The sequence below is a fragment of the Salmo trutta genome, chromosome 35, assembly GCF_901001165.1.
Source record: "Salmo trutta chromosome 35, fSalTru1.1, whole genome shotgun sequence".
Taxonomy (NCBI): Eukaryota; Metazoa; Chordata; class Actinopteri; order Salmoniformes; family Salmonidae; genus Salmo; species Salmo trutta.
In genome coordinates this window covers 28369715-28377311 of record NC_042991.1, presented here as the reverse complement: position 1 = coordinate 28377311, position 7597 = coordinate 28369715, and positions in this window count along the sequence as shown.

Genomic DNA, 7597 nt, shown 5'->3' with positions numbered 1-7597 from the left:
GTATATTGTAGATTAGAAAGTATAGTATAGAGGTTACAGTATAGTATAGAGTCGAGGGTATAGTATAGAGTCGAGGGTATAGCATAGAGTTGAGGGTATAGCATAGAGTCGAAGGTATAGCATAGAGTTGATGGTATAGTATAGAGGTTACAGTGTCATCACATTCCCAGTGGGTAAGAAGTTTACATACACTCAATTAGTATTTGGTAGCATTGCCTTTAAATTGTTTAACTTGGGTCAAATGTTCCAGGTAGCCTTCCACAAGCTTCCCACAATAAGTTGGGTGAATTTTGGCCCATTCCTCCTGACAGAGCTGCTGTAACTGAGTCAGGTTTGTAGGCCTCCTTGCTCGCACACACTTTTTCAGTTCTGCCCACAAATTGTATATAAGATTGAGGACAGGGTTTTGTGATGGCCACTCCAATACCTTGACTTTGTTGTCCTTAAGCCATTTTGCCACAACTTTGGAAGTATGCTTGGGGTCATTGTCCATTTGGAAGACCCATTTGTGACCAAGCTTTAACTTCCTGACTGATGTCTTGAGATGTTGCTTCAATATATCCACATAATGTTCCTTCCTCACGATTCCATCTATTTCGTGAAGTGCACCAGTCCCTCCTGCAGCAAAGCACCCCCACAACATGATGCTGCCACCCCCGTGCTTCACAGTTGGGATGGTGTTCTTCGGCTTGCAAGCCTCCCCCTTTTCCTCCAAACATAACGATGGTCATTATGGCCAAACTATTTTTGTTAGACCAGAGGACATTTCTCCAAAAAGTACGATCTTTGTCCCCATGTGCAGCTGCAAACCGTAGTCTGGCTGTTTTATGGAGGTTTTGGAGCAGTGGCTTCTTCCTTCCTGAGCGGTCTTTCAGGTTATGTTGATATAGGACTCGTTTTACTGTGGATATAGATACTTTTGTACCTGTTTTCTCCAGCATCTCCACAAGGTCCTTTGCTGTTGTTCTGACATTGATTTGCACTTTTCGCACCAAAGAACGTTCATCTCTAGGAGACAGAACGCGTCTCCTTCCTGAGCGGTCTGACGGCTGCGTGGTCCCATGGTGTTTATACTTGCGTACTACTGTTTGTACAGATGAACGTGGTACATTCAGGCATTTGGAAATTGCTCCCAAGGATGAACCAGACTTGTGGAGGTCTACGAGTCACACATTTCTTCTGAGGTCTTGGCTGATTTCTTTAGATTTTCCCATGATGTCAAGCAAAGGGACACTGAGTTTGAAGGTAGGCCTTGAAATACATCCACAGGTCCACCTCCAATTGACTCAAATTATGTCAGTTAGCCTATCAGAAGCTTCTAAAGCCATGACATCATTTTCTGGAATTTTCCAAGCTGTTTAAAGGCACAGTCAACTTAGTGTATGTAAACTTCTGACCCACTGGAATTGTGATACAGTGAATTATAAGTGAAATAATCTGTCTGTAAACAATTGTTGGAAACATTACTTGTATCATGCACAAAGTAGATGTCCTAACCGACTTACCAAAACTAAGTTTGTTAACAAGAAATTTGTGGAGTGTTTGAAAAACGAGTTTTAAAGACTCCAACATAAGTGTATGTAAACTTCCGACTTCAACTGTATGTATGTACGTATCTCAGCCAGGCACTATTATGTGCTTTATGTAGTGCTGGTCTGACTGTTGAAGATAATGCATCTCTCCCATTGCTGTTGACTGTAACCCTGAACTGACAGACAACCGGTAAGTGGTCTGTCTCCTCTTGCCCTCTGATTACTGGAGCGTTCTCAAATGTCACCCTCGTCCCTAGGCTCTGGTCTGAAGTTGTGCACTATATAGGGAATAGAGGGCCATTTGGGACACAATACTCTTTCTCAGCGGTTACCACGCACATGCACACACACACACACACACACACACACACACGCACACACACACACACACACACACACACACACACACACACACACACACACACACACACACACACACACACATACACATACACACACACACACACACACGTTAACGCAGATACAGAGGTACACTTATGTGGATCCACCATGTATAGTGGTTCTGTTTGACTCAGATGGTAGAGCATTGCACTTGCAACGCTGATATTGTGGGTTCGATTCCCGGGGCCACCTATACGTAAAATGTATGCACTCGTAAGTCACTTTGGTTAAAGCGTACTGTATATTATGACCAGAGTGCAGATGGAGAACAATCTGTGTCCCAAATGGAACCCTATATCTTATCTAGTGCACTGCTTATGACCAGGTGGGCCCTTGTACAGTATATATATACTGTACACTGAGTGTACTAAATATTTAGGACGTGCCTCATAGGAGAGGTAGGTGCAAGAGTCAGGAGCAGGAGAGCAAGGATTTCCAGAAGCACAAACGTTTATTAGAACGTCCCAAACACGACAACAACAGGTGGGGAAACACACCCAACGAAGTCGCCACACACAGGGAAATAAACGTAACACACGGAGGAGAAACCTCTACTCCTAAATCAACTACAACGGTACAACACGACCGTGAGAAAAAAACCCTGTGGCGCAAACCCGCAGCCCTATCGTAGCAACATCAGCAAATAATCCCCCACAAAGAATAGCAGGCAGTGGGGGTTAATAAACCCACCCAAATTAACTAATAGGACACAGGTGGAAAACAAAACAGACAGGCACAAACGAAAAGGAAAAATGGATCGGTGGCAGCTAGTAGGCTGGCGACGATGACCGCCGAGCGCCGCCCGAACAGGGAGAGGAGCTACCTTCGGTGGACGTCGTGACAACCTGGTCTTTCCATTACACACTGTAGACTGCTGTATTTTCTAAAATACATTTTCGGGATGAAAAAACGCTTTCAGTGTAAACTTAAATGACTAAAACCAAATAAAAGTATGATGAAAAGATAATGCACCTATAATAAGAAAACAGCAGGAGCCATGTTAAAATGGGTAGAATTGCAGGAAATTATTTTACAAACTGCAAAGCTTTCTCTCCATTGCCAAGATGAGGGCCTCAAATTTTCTTTCCAAGGGCCAGGACAGAATTCCATCGTGCAGACGATCAACCGCGCCCATTGCCACACCAACCACTTATGCCCCTTTTTGATCCAGAAAAACATTGCTACAAATAATTTAATATATAGTCAATTTACAGTCAATTTACAGTCAACATACAGTGAATTTACAGTCAATTTACAGTCAATATACAGTCAATATACAGTCCAATTTACAGTCAATTTACAGTCAACATACAGTCAACATACAGTCAACATACAGTCAATATACAGTCAACATACAGTCAATTTACAGCCAACATACAGTCAATTTACAGTCAATATACAGTCCAATATACAGTCCAATATACAGTCCAATTTACAGTCAATATACAGTCAATATACAGTCAATATACAGTCCAATATACATTCCAATTTACAGTCAATATACAGTCAATATACAGTCATTTTCTTAAAATTGGTCACAAGAAGTCATACTTGTGCGAATTGGGACTCAGGCCACATTCTAGGAACAGGAACGATCCTCCTCCGAAAGAACATCTTCTTTTTCATTAATAAGAAATTCACAGTGTGAATACATTACATTTACATTTTAGTCATTTAGCAGACACTCTTATCCACGAATTTCATACATTTTCATTTCGTGCATTTATTTTTTTTTGGTACCTTTACATAAATTACTCAGTATGTGGTAATACTTAAAGAACCTCTTATTGAATTCTCGAGTGAAAATCTACCATTGAGTGGTGAGACAGAAACCTAATCCCTCGTATTCATATTTTACATCAAACAAAACAACAGTGGTTGTGTCCCAAATAACACCCTATTCCCTGTATAGTGCAGTACTTTTTACCAGAACACACACACACACACACACACACACACACACACACACACACACACACACACACACACACACACACACACACACACACGGATAGGCAGAGAGGATGTCACCTGTGAATAAGCTGTGTCTTTTTATGAATGGTGTAATATCACTGGCCTCATTTGAATGCACTCTGCCTGGGAGATAATAGCTGTGTGTCAGATCTTCTGGCTGGTGTCCAGTGTGATAGCCCGTGTGTGTATATGTGTATATGTTATTTAATATGTGACATGTTCATATTTCCCCCTGCCTGGGAGGCGGCAACGCCCGGAGACGGCCCTGAGAAGCAGTGACATTGGCTCCGAAATCATGCAATCAGGGCTTCCTGACACAAAATTGTAATTTGTTTTGATAAAGGGCACATCACCAACCAGACACCATCCAGCCAGGCTCAATTGCTTTTCTTTTGTTTCGTATATTGTATGTGTGGAGTGACAGAATCTCCCAGAACGTGTCAGTCTCTTTGGAAGATATGTTGTAACTGTGTATTGAAATACCAGTCTGTTCCAAATATTATTATAAACTGGCTGGTTCGAGCTCTGAATGCTGATTGGTTGAAAGCCGTGGTATTTAATGGGTATGACAAAACATTTATTTTGACAGTTCTAATTACGTTGGTAACCAGTTTATAATAGCAATAAGACACCTCAGGGGTTTGTGGTATATGGCCAATATACCATGGTTTAAGGGCTGCATCCAGGCATGCCCTGTTGCATTGTGCATAAGAACAGCCCTTAGCCATGGTAATATTGGCCGTGTACCACACCCCCTCTGGCCTTATTGCTTAATTCTAACAGTAAATAAGGGTAGTGGTCATGGTAGGAGTAGGAGTAATGGCAATAGCAGTAACAGGGTTGAAGATTTCTTCTTAAATCAGCCATGAATCCCCTTGTGAAAGGGGGAATGGAATCTTGTTGTGTGCAACAGGGAGTGGCAATTGAATGCAAGCTTCACACCTTTTTTTTTTTTTTACTGTTAAAACATTTCTAGCCTGTCTATCTATGGATAACAGGGTTGACGTGTTATGCTCGACCCGCTCAGTTTTCCACCAAAAAACACCAGAAAAGAGTAAAACCAGCTCAGCTGCTACAAATGTAAATGAATCACTCATCACATTAAATAAATAATCATCTTTAGAAATGACTTTGTCAATGCAACAAAAATGACTAGGGCTTTACAATGATGGTGAAACTGGGAAAGTGTTTTGTGATTAAGTGAGTTAAAATCTTCCTAGAAGTGACACAGGGTTGACATCGGGAATGTTGGCACTTTAGCCAGCATTTATTCATATCACAAATCTGATTAATTGAATTCTCCATGTGGTCTATATTAAAAAGCACTTCATTTCCACGAAAATTCAATATTGGTGCACAATTTCTACTTGAAATATCAAAGAGGCACTCTTTTCGTGGAACGACCTACTTGTGTTTCCACTGTCTACATTACGTAAATGTCTTTCAGCCTATTTGTAAAGGCAATAGCAGTAGCAATGCTGTGTGTAGTAGTATCCTTTTAGAAGTTGGGTTTCCACTAGGCCCATGTTAATGTATTTCAGAGGAACAGCATGAAAGTGTAGGTTACTTCACACAGCCCTGTTTGGGCTTTAAAAGCTCTAAGAAATAAACAGCCAAAAATAATTGCCATGTGATAAATATTATATTGGTAATCCCTTTTCATTACTTCCTTTAAATGATGACAGATAGTGCGGGATAGATTTCTGAGATGTCACAACTAATAACTCAACAAAGTGATTTATCATATATTATGCAGTGAAGCTCAGCCTGTCCCTCTCTCTCTCTCTTTCTCTCTCTCTTTCTCTCTCTTCATCTCTCTCTCTCTCTCTCTCTCCCCCTCTCTCTCTCTCTCTCTCTCTCTCCATCTCTCTCTCTCTCTCTCCCTCTCCCTCTCCCCTTAGGAGGAGGAATCTGCTTCTGCACATTAATAAATTATATGCTGCCTTAAGGGATCATTCGCTGTGTTATCCAACACACACACACACACACACTCAGACACACACACACTCAGACACACACACACTCAGACACACACACACACACACACACACACACACACACACACACACACACACACACACTCAGACACACACACACTCAGACACACACACACTCAGACCAACACACACACACACACACACACACACACACACGCACACGCACACGCACACGCACACGCACGCACACACACACACACGAAGCGGAGGATCCTAGCTTTCAGCATCTAGAACAAAATATCTCAGAGCAACTTTAACACTTGACGGTAGTATTGAGGACCAGTAAGCCTCATGTTTACCAGATCAAACCCCCCAACTCACTAGTATGCTGTATCTCTGAGTTTTACCATCTTTGTGTATTGAAATCTTTGTGTTTTAGCGGCATTACAATGAAACAGACTGGTGTATGCTTGGTTTTCATTGAATACAGAAGGACCTTAGAGATATTAACACGTCCGGAGTAGAGGTCATTGGGAACACTGAAATGTTCATATGTTTTTGTTGGGCATGAGTATGGTACCAATTTGGTAGGTATAGAAATACAAAACATTCCAAAGATGAGTCGGCTCTATGTAAGACTGTGACACAGCTCCCAATCTGAATGCTATCTTTACCCTGTACTGTAGGTTTGCTTTAGGAAGCAGCACAGTACTGAAGGCCTTAAATTAGGTGTGTGTATGCCCCTGTTTGCGAGTGACTGTGTGCACGTGCTAATGTGCTCGTGTCTGTGTGCTCGTGTCTGTGTGCTCATGTCTGTGTGCTCATGTCTGTGTGTGTGTGGGTTTGTGTGTGATTTAGAGCCTGAATGTTTTTGTGAGGTCCCTCATGTTTGAGCAGGGGGATATTCCTCCCTCCCTCAGCAGCCCTTTGTGTGAGGCCTAATGGGCACAAGGGTTCCTTAGCCTCACTCCCCAAATCATTGCTTGCCGGTGTGTGTGTGTTTGCGTGCATGCAAGTGTGTGTGTGTGTTTGTGTGTGTACCCGCATATGTGTATGGGAGGATAAAACATCTTTCCTCCCTCCCTTACAGTCAATAATATGCTCCTACACAATACAGTGTGTGTGTGTGTGTGTGTGTGTGTGTGTGTGTGTGTGTGTGTGTGTGTGTGTGTGAAGTGTGTGTCTGTGCGCGTGCGTGCGTCTATTGAAGAGCACAGACTGACAGAAAGAAAGCCCATCTGTGATGTCATGCAACTCATTGTCAAACAGCTGGTTGGCTGCAAGTTAGGCCTCCAGAAGGTGAATCTCTTTTGGGATTTGACCTTATCACCTTAGGGTTTACAGACTCCAGGCTCCTTATGCTTTCTGGCTGTCCATCACACACTCACATACACAGACAGCCAGTCATTACTGGTGAAGTTGAGATAAGCCTAGGAGGATCATTTTGTGGGCATGTCAACACTCCTCAGACTCATTAACACAGGAGCAGAGTGGATCTGAAATCAGGGAGTGACAGATAATATCTGGAGATGTATGCTAGGAGGTGCTGAGTGACACCGCTCACAAGATTTGTGTGTGTCATTGGAGGCTTCTCAGAGGAGGAAGGGGAGGACCATCTTACTCATTGAATTTCATTTTTTTTAAAACAGTGATCCTTTTGAGATAAAACTATACAAAATATATTCACCAAATACCTGATTAAAACACACTATTTTGTAATGAAAATCTACAGTAGCCTCAACAACACTTTCT